Source organism: Myotis lucifugus, unplaced genomic scaffold, assembly GCF_000147115.1.
Source record: "Myotis lucifugus unplaced genomic scaffold, Myoluc2.0 scaffold_13, whole genome shotgun sequence".
Lineage (NCBI taxonomy): Eukaryota > Metazoa > Chordata > Mammalia > Chiroptera > Vespertilionidae > Myotis > Myotis lucifugus.
The window spans coordinates 1,262,806-1,276,222 of NW_005871061.1; the positions used below are offsets into that span (position 1 = coordinate 1,262,806).

The 13,417-nt window shown below is 48.0% G+C and overlaps 1 pseudogene; it reads left to right on the forward strand.

Moving 5' to 3' along the window:
• LOC102426975 overlaps positions 1-12,509 on the forward strand; it is a 23,235-nt pseudogene extending 10,726 nt beyond the window's left edge.
• The last annotated feature ends 908 nt before the right edge of the window (positions 12,510-13,417 follow it).

Consider the following 13,417-nt stretch of genomic DNA (forward strand, 5'->3'; position numbering starts at 1 on the left):
GAGCTCCCCCCTTTCAGGCACAGAGCAGGGTTGATCAGGGGGTTGGGGCTCCTTCCCCTGTCATGAACAGAGCAGAGCGGATAGAGAGGTTGTGGCCCTCCCTCCTGTCACACACAGAGCAAGGCCCATCAGAGGGGTTGGGGAGCTCCCCCGTCACACACAGAGCAGGGCCGATCAGGGGGTTGAGGAGCTCTCCCCCTGTCACACACAGAGTAGGGCTGATAGGGGAGTTGGGGCACCGCCCCCTGTCACACACAGAGCAGGGCGGATCAGGGTGTTCGGGCACCGCCCTCTATCACCCACAGAGCAGGGCCGATCAGGGGGTTGGGGTGCCACAACTGTCACACTCAGGGCAGGGCCGATGGGGAGGTTATGGCTCCACCCCATCACACACAGAGCAGGGCCGATCAGGGGGTTAGGGTGCTGCACCCTGTCACACACAGAGCTGCAGGGCGATCAGGGGGTTGGGGTGCTCCCCCGTATCAGGCACAGAGCAGGGCTGATCAGGGGGTTGGGGCACCTTCCCCTGTCATGAACAGAACAGGGCGGATAGGGAGGTTGTGGCCCCTCCCCCTGTCACACACAGAGCCGCAGGGGTATCAGGGGATTTGGTCGCTGCCCCCTGTCACGCTGATCCCGGTGCTGGGAGGCATATTACCCCTTTACTATATAGGATAGAGGCCTGGTGCACGGGTGGGGGCCGGCTGGTTTGCCCTGAAGGGTGTCCTGGATCAGGGTGGGGGTCCCCACTGGGGTGCCTGGCCAGCCTGGGTGAGGGGATGATGGCTGTTTGCCGCTGGTCACACCCCCTTCAGGGTGGGGGTCCTCACTGGGGTGCCTGGCCAGTCTGGGTGAGGGGCTGAGGGCCGTTTTCAGGCTGGCAGGTGACTGAAGCTCCCAACCTGTCCTTTTTTTCTTTTTTTGTTATTCTGGGCCAGCTTTAGCTCTGAGGCTTGGCTCCAGCTATGAGACCTCGACTGCTGAAAGCAGGTATCTGGTCTTTGTTTACCTTCTGTATTTGAAAAAATGTTGCGGTCCTGCTGGCTGAAGCCTGGCTGAGTAAAGCAGGTTTCTGGGGTTTTGTTTAGCTTCTATATTTGCAACATAGTTGCTTAGAGTTGCAGCTGAGAGGCTGGCAAGGCAGGTGGAGAACCTGGCTTCCTCCGTCACTGGAGCAAGCAAGCCTCCTGTTCGCTTCAGTGCATGGCTGCCGGCCGCCATCTTGGTTGGCAGTTAATTTGCATATCTCACTGATTAGCCAATGGGAAGGGTAGCGGTGGTACGGCTAATTACCATGTTTCTCTTTTATTAGATAGGACTAGTAGCCCAGTGTACGAAATTCGTGCACATTAAAAGGGGATTAATTAGAGGAAATATTTTAATATTGCTATTTGCCCTTTCTTTATAATAGAAGTGTCAGGGATGAAAGAAAATTAGTAAAATGTATATGAAAAATCTTCCTCCTGTCAGAGTCTGGGGTGCACCACGGGACCCAGAGTCAAGTCCCCGCCCACCCACATGCACCTCGAAATCGCATGAGACTCAGACCCAGCTGCCCCCCCCCATTGGACTAGATCCAGACCTGGCTGGCCCCACCCTTGTCAAGCTCCACTGGGTGGGTCGCAGCCTCAGGTCCCCTGGCCCAGCGCTGGGCGGGGGTCACAGCCTGAGGTCCCCCGTCAAGCCCCGCTGTGCAGGGTGTGCGGCCTGAGGTCCCCTGGCCCGGCACTGGGGTTGGGGGTGCGGCCTGAGGTCCTCCAGGCAGGACCGGGGCGGGGGGGTGCACCTTGAGGTCCCCTGTCAAGCCGCTCCAGGCAGGGGGTGCAGCCTCCTGTACCCTGGCCCGGCGCCGGGGCGGGGTTGCGGCCTCAGGTCCCCTGGCTCGGTGCCGGGGTGTGGGGCACAACCTGAGGTCCCCCGTCAAGCCCCGCCAGGTGGGTGGAGCGGCCTGAGGTCCCCTGGCCTGGCGCTGGGGTGGGGGGCACAGCCTGAGGTGGGGGGCGCGGCCTGAGGTCTCCCGTTAAGCCCTGCTGGGGCAGGCGTAGCGGCCTGAGGTCCCCCAGCCTGGCACTAGGGCAGGGGTAGTGGCCTGAAGTCCCCTTCAAGCCCCACGGTGGGGAGGGGTGAGGGGGTGCAGTCTCAGGTCCCTGCTGATTGCTCATTAAGGCTCGTTATAGGAACTTGGCCTCCACTGTGGCTGCAGCCATCTTGTGTTACGGAAACTCCCCGCCTCTGCTGTGGGTGCTGCCATCTTTGTGGGGAAGTGACGGTCAATTTGCATATTCCCTCTTTATTATATAAGATAGATAGATTATCTCATTCCTTCTGGTTTTTGAGACTTCCACTGAGAAATTTGCTGATAATTTTATTGAGGATCTTTGTACATAACGAGTTGCTTTTTTCTTGCTTCTTTCAAGATTCTCACTTTGGTTGTTAAGAGTCTGATTATAATGCATCTTGGTGTAGGCCTCTTTGGGTTTATCTTACTTAGAGTTCATTATGATTCTTGGACTTGTAAATCCATGGTTTTCCTCAAATTTGGGAAGCTTTCAAATAACCTCTTTGCCCCTTTCTCCTTCCTTTCTCTTTTAACCTTCTGGAACTCTCATAATGCATATATTGCTTGATGATGTTCCATAACTTTCTTAATCTCTGTCCACTTTTTTCTTCATTCTATTGTGTGTGTCTCTTGCTCCTGAGGCTCCATAATTTCAAATGATCTGTCTTAAACTTCACTGATTCTTACTGTTTGTGTCTACTGTTGAACCCCTTTAGTGAACATTTCAATTCAATTATTATATTTTCAACTCTAGAATTTCTGTTTGGTTCCTTTTTATATTTTTATCTCTTTGATGTTATTCTACTTTTTAAAATACACTATTTTCCTTATTCTTTTAGTTCTTTGTGTTTTCCTTTGGCTCAGAGCATATTTAAGTCAGTTGGTTTAGTCTTTGTCTCATAATTCTGATGCCTGTGTTTTTTTCAGGGATAGTTTCTGCCACTTTACTTTCTTCCTTTGAATGTGGCATATTTTCTTGTCTCCTTGTATGCTTTGGATGTTTGTTTGTTTGTTGAAAATTTGACATTAAAAAAACAGTTTTCAGATAGGCTCTGTGCTGAGGAAAACACTTACTAATTAACAAGGATAGGTGTGTGCCTTGTGATAAGCCTTATGTGGCGGCTTAAAGTCTTCTTAGACCTTTTCTAGGCATACATCTTGTGTGGGCCTGTTGTGTGCTTTTTCCAATTTCCCTAAGTAAACATTTTAAAAAGTGTCTTAGTTTCCTAAAGAGTTTCACCTTTGCTTTTTTTCTGGGGAGTTTTGATGTTCTATTGTGTTTTCTCATCTAATATCTGTCCCAGGTGTTGTGAAGCTGTGGTACTTCTGCAGCTTTCATAGCAATGTTCATCATTTCCTGTGGCTTTTCCTAGCCTGACATCCAAGCTATGCCACTTTTCTCTGTCTGAACTCCAAGTTACGTAAAACAGAGATCAGTACCTCAGGTAGCCCCCAGGTCAGTGGTCGGCAAACTGCGGCTTGCAAGCCACATGTGGCTCTTTGGCCCCTTGAGTGTGGCTCTTCCACAAAATACTGACTTTTGCGCATGGGCCATGAAGTTTCAATCACACTGTACGTGCGCGCCCGCACGTGGTATTTTGTGGAAGAGCCACACTCAAGGGGCCAAAGAGCCGCATGTGGCTCGCGAGCCGCAGTTTGCCAACCACTGCCCCAGGCAGATTAGAACATTGCAAAATAGGTCCACCTTCCTTTCTCCAGTTAGAGAGATGGGCCACTTCTCCCCCTAAATGGTGCTGTGGACACTGTGGGAGAAGGAGGGGTGGAGTACGGGTATGTAAAAACTATGGTATTTCCTGCCATTTTTCTATGTAGATTTTTCTTGATTGAGCATTTGTTTGGTTGCTGTAGACTGTTTTTCAGAGCTCCTATAAAGTTATTTTAGCCACTCCCTAGTTACTTGTGAAAATGTTAATATGGGTAGCAGGAGGAGAGGCTGCAGCTTCCTAGTCTGCCAAATTCCAGATGTCACTTAAAAAGGTAATATTCTATCTATTTTATAAACAAGGATACCAAAGCTCAGAAAGTTACTTGCATAGGATCACACAGTTAATAGGAATCAAAGCTGTGATTTAACTCTATTTCTTCATCCAAGTTCTGTTATTATTTAAAATAAACTTTGTATTTTAGAATAATTTGAGATTTACCAAAAAGTTACAAAAATAGTACAGAGAGTTCTCATATACACCCACCCCCTGCCTTGCACACAGTTATCCTTTTTATCAACATGTTAGATTAGTATGGTTCATTTATCACAATTAATTAACGAAAACTGATATATTATTATTATTATTAACTAAAGTCCATATTTTATTCAGATAGTCTTAGTTTTTGCCTAGTGTATTTTTCTGTTCTAGGATCCCATCTATCATACCACATTATGTTGTTGTCATATCTCCTTTGGGTGCAGTTGACCGTGACAGTTTCTCAGAATTTCTTTGTTTTGATGACCTTGACAGTATTGAGGAGAATGACTGAAGTATTTTGTAGACTGTGCCTCAATTGGGATGTGTCTTATGCTTTCCTCATGATTAGACTGGGGTTATGGGTGTTTGGGAAGACCACACAGATAAAATCTCATTCTCATCCTATCTAATAATAGAGAAACATGGTAATTAACTGTAACTTCGCTACCCTTCCCATTGGCTAATCAGCGAGATATGCAAATTAACTGCCAACCAAGATGGCGGCCGACAGCCAGGCAGCTGAAGCGAACAGGAGGCTTGCTTGCTCCAGTGACGGAGGAAGCCAACGTTCCCCGCCTGCCGCAGCCCAGCTCTGAGCTTGCTCTCTAAGAAACAATGTTGCAAATATAGAAGCTAAATAATCCCCAGAAACCTGCTTTCAGTCAGCCCGGATCTCAGAGCTGGAGTCGCAACAAAGTTTCAAATACAGAAGGTAAACAAAGCCCAGAAACCTACTTTCAGCAGCCGAGGTCTCAGAGCTGGAGCCAAGCCTCAGAGCTAAAGCCAGCTCTCAGCTCCAGTGACAGCCATAGAAGGTAAATAAATCCCAGAATAAGAAAAAAAGGAGAGGTTGGGAGCTTCAGTCACCCGCCAGCCTGAAAACGGCCCTCAGCCCCTCACCCAGGCTGGCTAGGCACCCCAGTGGGGACCCCCACCCTGAAGGGGGTGTGACTAGCTGCAAACAGCCATCAGCCCCTCACCCAGGCTGGCCAGGCACCCAAGCGGGACCCCCACCCTGATCCAGGACACCCTTCAGGGCAAACTAGCCAGCCCCCACCCGTGCACCAGGCCTCTATCCTATATAATAAAAGGGTAATATGCCTCCCAGCACTGGGATCAGCGGAGCCGCAAGGCCTCCCAGCACCGGGATCAGCGGAACAGCAAGGCCTCCTGGCCCCTGGAGCAGAGTGACAGGGGGCAACGCCCAAACCCCCTGATCTCCCTGTGGCTCTGTGTGTGACAGGGGGTGGGGCCACAACCTCCCTATCCGCCCTGCTCTGTTCGTGACAGGGGAAGGCGCCCAACCCCCTGATCGACCCTGCTCTGTGCCTGATAGGGGGGAGCTCCCCAATCCCCTGATCGCCCTGAGGCTCTGTGTGTGACAGGGTGCGGCGCCCCAAAACCCCCATGGGCCCTGCTCTGTGTGTGACGGGGGTGGCGCCGCAACCTCCCCATCGACCCTGCCTTGAGTGTGACAGGGGGCGGCGCCCCACCCCCCATTCTGCCCTACCCTGAGCGTGACTGAGGGTGGCATCACCTCCTGATCCGCCCTGCTCTGTGCATGACAGGGGGGAGCTCCCCAACCCCCTGATCGGCCCTGCTCTGTGCGTGATGGGGGCAGTGCCCCAACCCCCTGATCGGCCGGCTCTGTATGTCATAGGGGTGGCACCACAACCCCCTGATCCACCCTGCTCTGTGCGTGACGGGGGTGGCGCCGCAACCTCCCCATCGACCCTGCCTTGAGTGTGACGGGGCGGTGCCCCAACCCCCCAATCGGCCCTACCCTGAGTGTGCCTGAGGGTGGCATCGCAGCCTCCTGATCCGCCCTGCTCTGTGCATGACGGGGCGGCACCCCAACTCCCCAATCGGCCCTGCTCTGAGCCCGACCAGGGGCTGCAGGGCAGGCACCTAGGGATTGGGCCTGCCCTCTGCCACCCGGGAGCGGGCCTAAGCCAGCAGGTCGTTATCTCCCGAGGGGTCCCAGACTGTGAGAGGGATACCCCCCCACCACCAGTGCACAAATTTTTGTGCACCGGGCCTCTAGTCATCTATAATAATAAAAGCATAATATGCTAATTAGACCAGACAGCTGAACGACCTTCCGGACGTCATTCCAGACATCCTTCCAGATGAAACCGTGGTGGTGGGGGCCAAGGCAGAAGCAGTTAAGGGCAGTCAGGCAAACAGGCAAGCAGTTAGGGGTGATCAGGCAGGCAGAGTGGTTAGGGGCAATGAGGCAGGCAGGCGAGTGGTTAGGGGTGATCAGGCAAGCAGGCGAGAGGTTAGGGGCGATCAGGCAGACAGGCAGAGTGGTCAGGGGTGACCAAGCAGGCAGGCGAGTGGCTAGGGGCAATCAGGCAGGCAGAGTGCTTAGGGACGATAAGGCAGGCAGGCGAGCAGTTAGGGGCAATCAGGCAGGCAGGCAGGGTGGTTAGGGACGATAAGGCAGGCAGGCGAGCAGTTAGGGGCAATCAGGCAGGCAGGCAGGGTGGTTAGGGGTGATCAGGCAGGCAGGTGAGCAGTTAGGGGTGTTTAGGCAGGCAGAGTGGTTAGGGGCAATGAGGCAGGCAGGCGAGTGGTTAGGGGTGATCAGGCAAGCAGGCAGAGTGATTAGGGGCAATCAGGAAGGCAGGCGAGCAGTTAGGGGCAATGAGGCAGGGAGGCAGAGTGGTTAGGGGCGATCAGGCAGACAGGCAGAGTGGTCAGGGATGACCAAGCAGGCAGGCGAGTGGCTAGGGGCGATCAGGCAGGCAGAGTGCTTAGGGGCGATAAGGCAGGCAGGCTAGCAGTTAGGGGCGATCAGGCAGGCAGGCAGGGTGGTTAGGGGTGATCAGGCAGGCAGGTGAGCAGTTAGGGGTGTTTAGGCAGGCAGGCAGAGTGGTTAGGGACGATCAGGCAAGCAGGCAAGAGGTTAGGGGCAATCAGGCAGGCAGGAGAGTGGTTAGGGGTGATCAGGCAGACAGAATGGTTAGGGGTGACCAAGCAGGCAGGCGAGTGGCTAGGGGCGATCAGGCAGGCAGAGTGCTCAGGGGCGATAAGGCAGGCAGGCAAGCAGTTAGGGGCGATCAGGCAGGCAGGCAGAGTGCTTAGGGGTGATCAGGCAGGCAGATGAGCAGTTTGGGGCATCAGGCAGGCAGGCAAGTGGTTAGGGGCGATCAGGCAGACAGGTGAGCAGTTATGGGTGATCAGGCAGGCAGGCGAGTGGTTAGGGGTGATCAGGCAGGCAGGCAAGTGGTTAGGAGCCAGTGGTCCTGGATTGCGAGAGGGATATCCGATTGCCGGTTTAGGCCTGATCACAGTTGGACATCCCCCAAAGGGTCCTGGATTATGAGAGGGTGCAGGCTGGGCTGAAGGACCTCCCCCCCGCCGTGCACAAATTTCGTGCACTAGGCCTGTAGTATCATATGAAGGCCTTGATCAGTTGGCCACAGTAGTATTTGTCAGGTAAAGTCACATTCCCTACTGTCTATACTCTATTTTTTATATTTTTTAGAAGGAAGTCACTAAGTCCAGCCCACACTGAAGAAGAGTTGAAGATAAAGCTCTACTTCCTAGAAGGTGAGAATTTACACAAGTTATTTAGCATTCTTCTAAAAGGAAGAATGATTTGGTTTCTCAAATTGTTACAGCTTTGTCCTTTGGAAGCTATTTCACTTAGGTTCCTATGCCCCTTTGGCATGCCCCCATTGTTTCCATTTTTGAGTACTTTCTTACTTGCTGGCACCATGGGATGCTCATTTTGCATATTCCCTGGCACAGCCATCTCAGAATCAGCCATTTCTCCAAAGAACCCTGGTTCCTTTTAGTAAATCAAAATGTCTTCCAGAATATGAAAGATCTAGTGGATTGTAGTAGCACCAATTAAACCCATTTGGCAGGGTTTGTAGGAAGTGGTTAACAGGTGCAAAGAAGGAGAAAGCTGGAAGAATCATAATCTGATTCTCTCCTGAATGATACTTTATTATACATTTGGTGGCAGTTTAAGAGCACAAACTAAGAGTCAGGTACTGTGGGTTTCAGTGCCAGCTCTGTCACTCTCTAGCTGTGTTTCTGTGAACCTCAATTTCTTCAATTATCTACACTAATAAAAGAGAAACATGCAAATTAACCATCACTCCGTCACTCTGCCACTCCGCTACACACACCAGCCAATCAGAGCAACTATGCAAATTAACCCAACAAAGATGGCGGTTAATTTGTATATGCAGGCGAGGAGCGAAGACTGAAGACGACTGAAGATGGCGGTGGCCACGGAGCTGGATCGAGCAGGAGGCTTGGGTTGCTCCCGGCGATGGAGGAAGCTAAGCTTCCCACCGGCCCTGTACTCCGCTCAAGGAGGGGCTGGGGGCTTGGGTCACGGGGGGTGACCCAGGCCTCCAGCCTGCCCTGGGCTCTGCTCAAAGAGGGACTGGGGGCCTGGGTCATGGGGGGCGACCCAGGCTTCCAGCCCGCCCTGGGCTCTGCTTGAGGAGCTGGGAAAAAAAAAAGGAGGGGCTGGGAGCAGCCAGAGCGGAGAAGCTAAGCCTCGCTGCTGTGGCCAGACCAAAGGTCTGGGTCCTGGGTGCCGGAGGAAAACCAGTGCCGGCAGCCAGGGGAAGGAAGGCCTATTGCATGAATCTTCGTGCAACAGGCCACTAGTGATGAGTATAATAACCTCATGAGGCTGTTGGGATGGTGATTAAATGATAAAGAACACATGCTTTGCACAGCATCTGCCACACAGTAAGCATTCATAATGTTAGCTATTATTAGTTTTAATTGTTTACTTGTCTGAACTAGCTGCTATCATGTCATGAACAACTGTGAGCCCTTGCTTTTTTTGTGTGATGCCTATATTATTCATTTTTCCTCTTGTTATATTTCTTTCCCTAGGAATAATTTTGATTTGACCCAGTGCATATTTTCCTTTGAGATCATCACCAAGAAGCTGCAAGTGCCATCACTGACCCATGCTGTACAAACACTAGTGGGTCTCTGTGAAGGTGACGGTTTTAAGACCATTGGCTTGAAGTAGCTGCCTCTTCCCCAGACCCCTGTCCAGGTTAAGTCCACTCTTGAGGGTTTTTTCCCATTATCTGTCTGTATACTTTAAAAAAAAATCTTTATTGTTGAAAGTATTACATATATCCCTTTTCGCCCCATTGACTCCTCTAGCCTGCCCCCGCCTCCCTGTGCCCCAGTCCTTCACCACCCTATTGTCTGTGTCCCTGGATTATGCACATATGCATACAAGTCACTCCTGAGTTTTTATCAAGGGAGGACGATAAAGCTCCACTCCCTGGAGGGTGAAAAAATTGTGTTGTTTGGATATTATATATTCATATTAATGTGCACTGAGCACCAAATCTCTTTTTGTTAATAGACTAGAAATTCTTTATTTCCCTCCTAGAAAATTTAGTATCCCCTTGTCAGGTGAGCTCTTAAAAGTGATTCCTTTAAGAAGAAATTGTCTTCCTTTTGATCATGTGATTCTCCTCCTAAAGGCCCCTCCTATTTCACTTGGATGAAATCTAAAATCTCCCTCCTGAGTGTCAGCACCCCCTATTAGATTACCACTTTTTTTATACCTGTGAGCCTTCTCCCATGACTCCCATGCCTGACATGTTGTTTTTTTCATAATTTCCTTCACTAGCCCATCATTCAAACAAATAACTTTCAAAACTCCACTTGGAATAATTTAAGGAGTGCTAATACCTCCCTGTCTACTGTCTTTTGAACACTACCATTCAATTATTCCCTAGAACGAACTGGTCCTTGATATGTGTATGGTTTTGTATCTTTTAAATATTTGTATTAATGTTGTGTTCTCCCTAAAGCAGTGGTCGGCAAACTGAGGCTTGCGAGCCACATGCGGCTCTTTGGCCCCTTTGAGTGTGGCTCTTCCACAAAATACTGACTTCTGCGCATGGGCCACGAAGTTTCAATCCCACTGTATGTGCGTGCCCGCACGTGGTATTTTGTGGTATTTTGTGGAAGAGACACACTCAAGGGGCCAAAGAGCCGCATGTGGCTCGCGAGCCGCAGTTTAACCATGGTCCCTAAAGAACATGTAAGTACTCCAATCACGACAGTACTAAGTATCTGCTTATTGAAGATGAGGAGGAAGATGAAGACTCTCTGATAGATCTAGAGCAGAGGTTCTCAACCTGTGGGTTGCGACCCCTTTGGCGGTCGAGCGACCCTTTCACAGGGGTCGCCTAAGACCATCCTGCATATCAGATATTTACATTACGATTCATAACAGTAGCAACATTACAGTTATGAAGTAGCAACGAAAATAATTTTATGGTTGGGTCACAACATGAGGAACTGTATTTAAAGGGCCAGAAGGTTGAGAACCACTGGTCTAGAGTATATTTATCTACACATTTCAATAAGGGGACTTGTTTTTTTGTTTGTTTGATACATTTGAAAAGAATGCATATACAAAAAACTGAGATATGAGAAAGCATTGGTTCAACACTCATGAGTCTACAAGAATTAGGATTTGGGGAAGGTGGAGAAGATTACCTAAACATTTTTAAAGATTGGAAACTGCAACCAAAATAAGCTGCTACAATCCCTATTAAAACTTATGAGTTTTCATAAGACTCTTTCCATGATTTTTATTTAACCAGAGAGCCTCAATCGGCTGCTCTAAGGGTCCTCCTACAAAACAGAAATAAGAGGATTCTTTTAACTTGTCTGAATAAAAGGACTCTGCCATCTGATGTCGTCAGTTTCACTGTGCCTTCTTTAATCTCTTGGCTATGATTATAGGAAATTAACTCCCAACTCAGTCGAAAGCTGGATGTTTTCTCAAAGAGAATGCTATTTCTGAATCTCAGAACTTGGAACCTTTATTTATGGTTGGCCACTTGGGACTTGTGATCTCAAACAAAGTCTAATCTTTCTGTAGGAATTGACTATTTTACATTGTCATTTCTAGTTCATGCTGGTGTGGACTTCATGCCTGTGATTTGAATCTTCATTGCTGTAGCTGCTCTGAGACAAAAATCTAGATATAAATGGAGTAGCAAATGGGTGCCAAATATACTTTGAGGAAAACAGGAAGGTGAGTACAGGGGAAATATATCTTTTGACAATTCAGAGTGACTTTTCATATATATTAACAGGCAATGACTTTCAGAAAATATCCATTTCTCCACAAACAAAACATGACCAACTGTATTGCTTGCCTTCATCACTTTGCCATACAAAGTACCATTCTCACATTGAATGATTTTACTTGGGGAATTTGCATCATACAATGTAGAAAGTTAATTGCATGTAATTGGGTCAGAGAAGGGACTAAGTAAGTAGCCAAGACCTGAAACCAGTAAGATAATAAAGTGCCTAAAATAAAACCATGGGACTTTATTTATTTTTAAATTTTTAATTGATTTCAGGGAGAGAGAGATAGAAGCATTAATGATGAGAGAGAATCATTGATTGGCTGCCTCCTGCATGACCCCAGTGGTTGAGCCTGCAACCCGGGCATGTGTCCTGACCAGGAATCGGGGTATGACCTCCTGGTTCATAGGTCGATGCTCAACCACTAAGCCATGCCAACTGGGCACTATGGGACTTTAGAATTTTATTGTTTAAATATGTATATGGCCTTCTCTAAAAGTAATTGGAGAAAAAAGCAATGAGAGAAATGTTAAGTTGGAGTGAAAACTCATGAAAGATGAGTCATCCTCATTTCCTACAGGACAAGGTAGAGAAGAAATTTTTCTTATTTTCTTTTCAAAATACACAACCGGAAAAGAGAATTGGGAAGATCTACATAATTATTTTCCTTCCTGCTGTGCTATGGCTATGTCCCATTTGATAGTACTGTTGTTCCTCGTTTCATTTTCTTTACACCTCTTATAACTGAAACTTTTGCATATCTCTGATAGTGTAATTTTGGGACTCGTCCTTTGCTCTGAAGAGGGCTGGTTCATTTCCTGTCAAATGTTATATCAGGACACTAGAATATTTCCTGAGGAAGAATCTTTAGCATCTTGGAGACAGGGAAATAGAGAAAAAGCACTGTCATTATCCTCAGCAAATTATCAGTGACCATTGGAAATATAAAGCTGCGAGTGTTTCTGTGAGGGAAAGCCAGAGTGGCACAGGTGTGTTCAGTCTGTAGAAACTTGCATTGCCATTCTTCATAAGCAAGTGCACAGTAAACCATGGAGTACACAGATCATGCATATTGAGCCAGTAGATCCTATGCTGTCCATGTGGATTACATGGCCTGTCCTCTAGTTGACTAGAGCAGGTGAATCCTGGCACACAAGGGTTCCAGATATTATTGCTCTTGTCTTCTAGTGAACTGTTTTAATTTTTCATAGAAAGCAGCTTTCTTGTGATGTTAATTCACATTAAAGTATGTAATTCAATGGTTTTTAATATATACACAGAGTTGTGGAACCATCACCCCAATCACATTTAGAATATTTTCATTACCTCAAAAAAACAACAACCCTGTAACCTTTAGCTATAACCATCTTAATCCTCCATTCCCTCAAGCCGTGGGCAACCATTAATGTATATTTTGTCTCTATATATTTTTCCTATTCTGGACATTTCATATATTGTAAATGGAATAATATAATATGTGATCTGTTGTGACTGGCTGTTTTTACTTAGCATAATGTTTTCAAGGTTCATTTATGTTATAGCATATTAGTACCTCATTTCATATACAGCAATGCCCCTAAAAATGTATACACACTTTAACAGCTGATAGCTCAATTGATGTTTCTTTCTTTTCAAATTTAACCCATTGGAATTAATAATATATAATAAGTATGTATACATTTGGGGGACACCTTGTATGTTTGTGTGTGTGTGCGTATGTGTGTATATCAGCTATATTGAGATATTATTCATGTAATGTACAAGTCACACATTTAAAGTGAATGATTCAATGGAATCTATACTAATAAAAGAGAAACATGCAAATTAGTGTCACTCTGCTACACCCACAAGCCAATCAGGATGAGTATGCAAATTACCCAACAAAGATGGCAGTTGATTTGCATATGCAGGCGCGGAGCGAAGACTGAAGACGACTGAAGACTGAAGACGACTGAAGACTGAAGAGGCTTGGCTTCTCTGCTGCAGCCAGAGCGGAGGAGCCAAGCCTCGCTGCGGCTGGAGCGGAGAAGCCAAGCCTCGC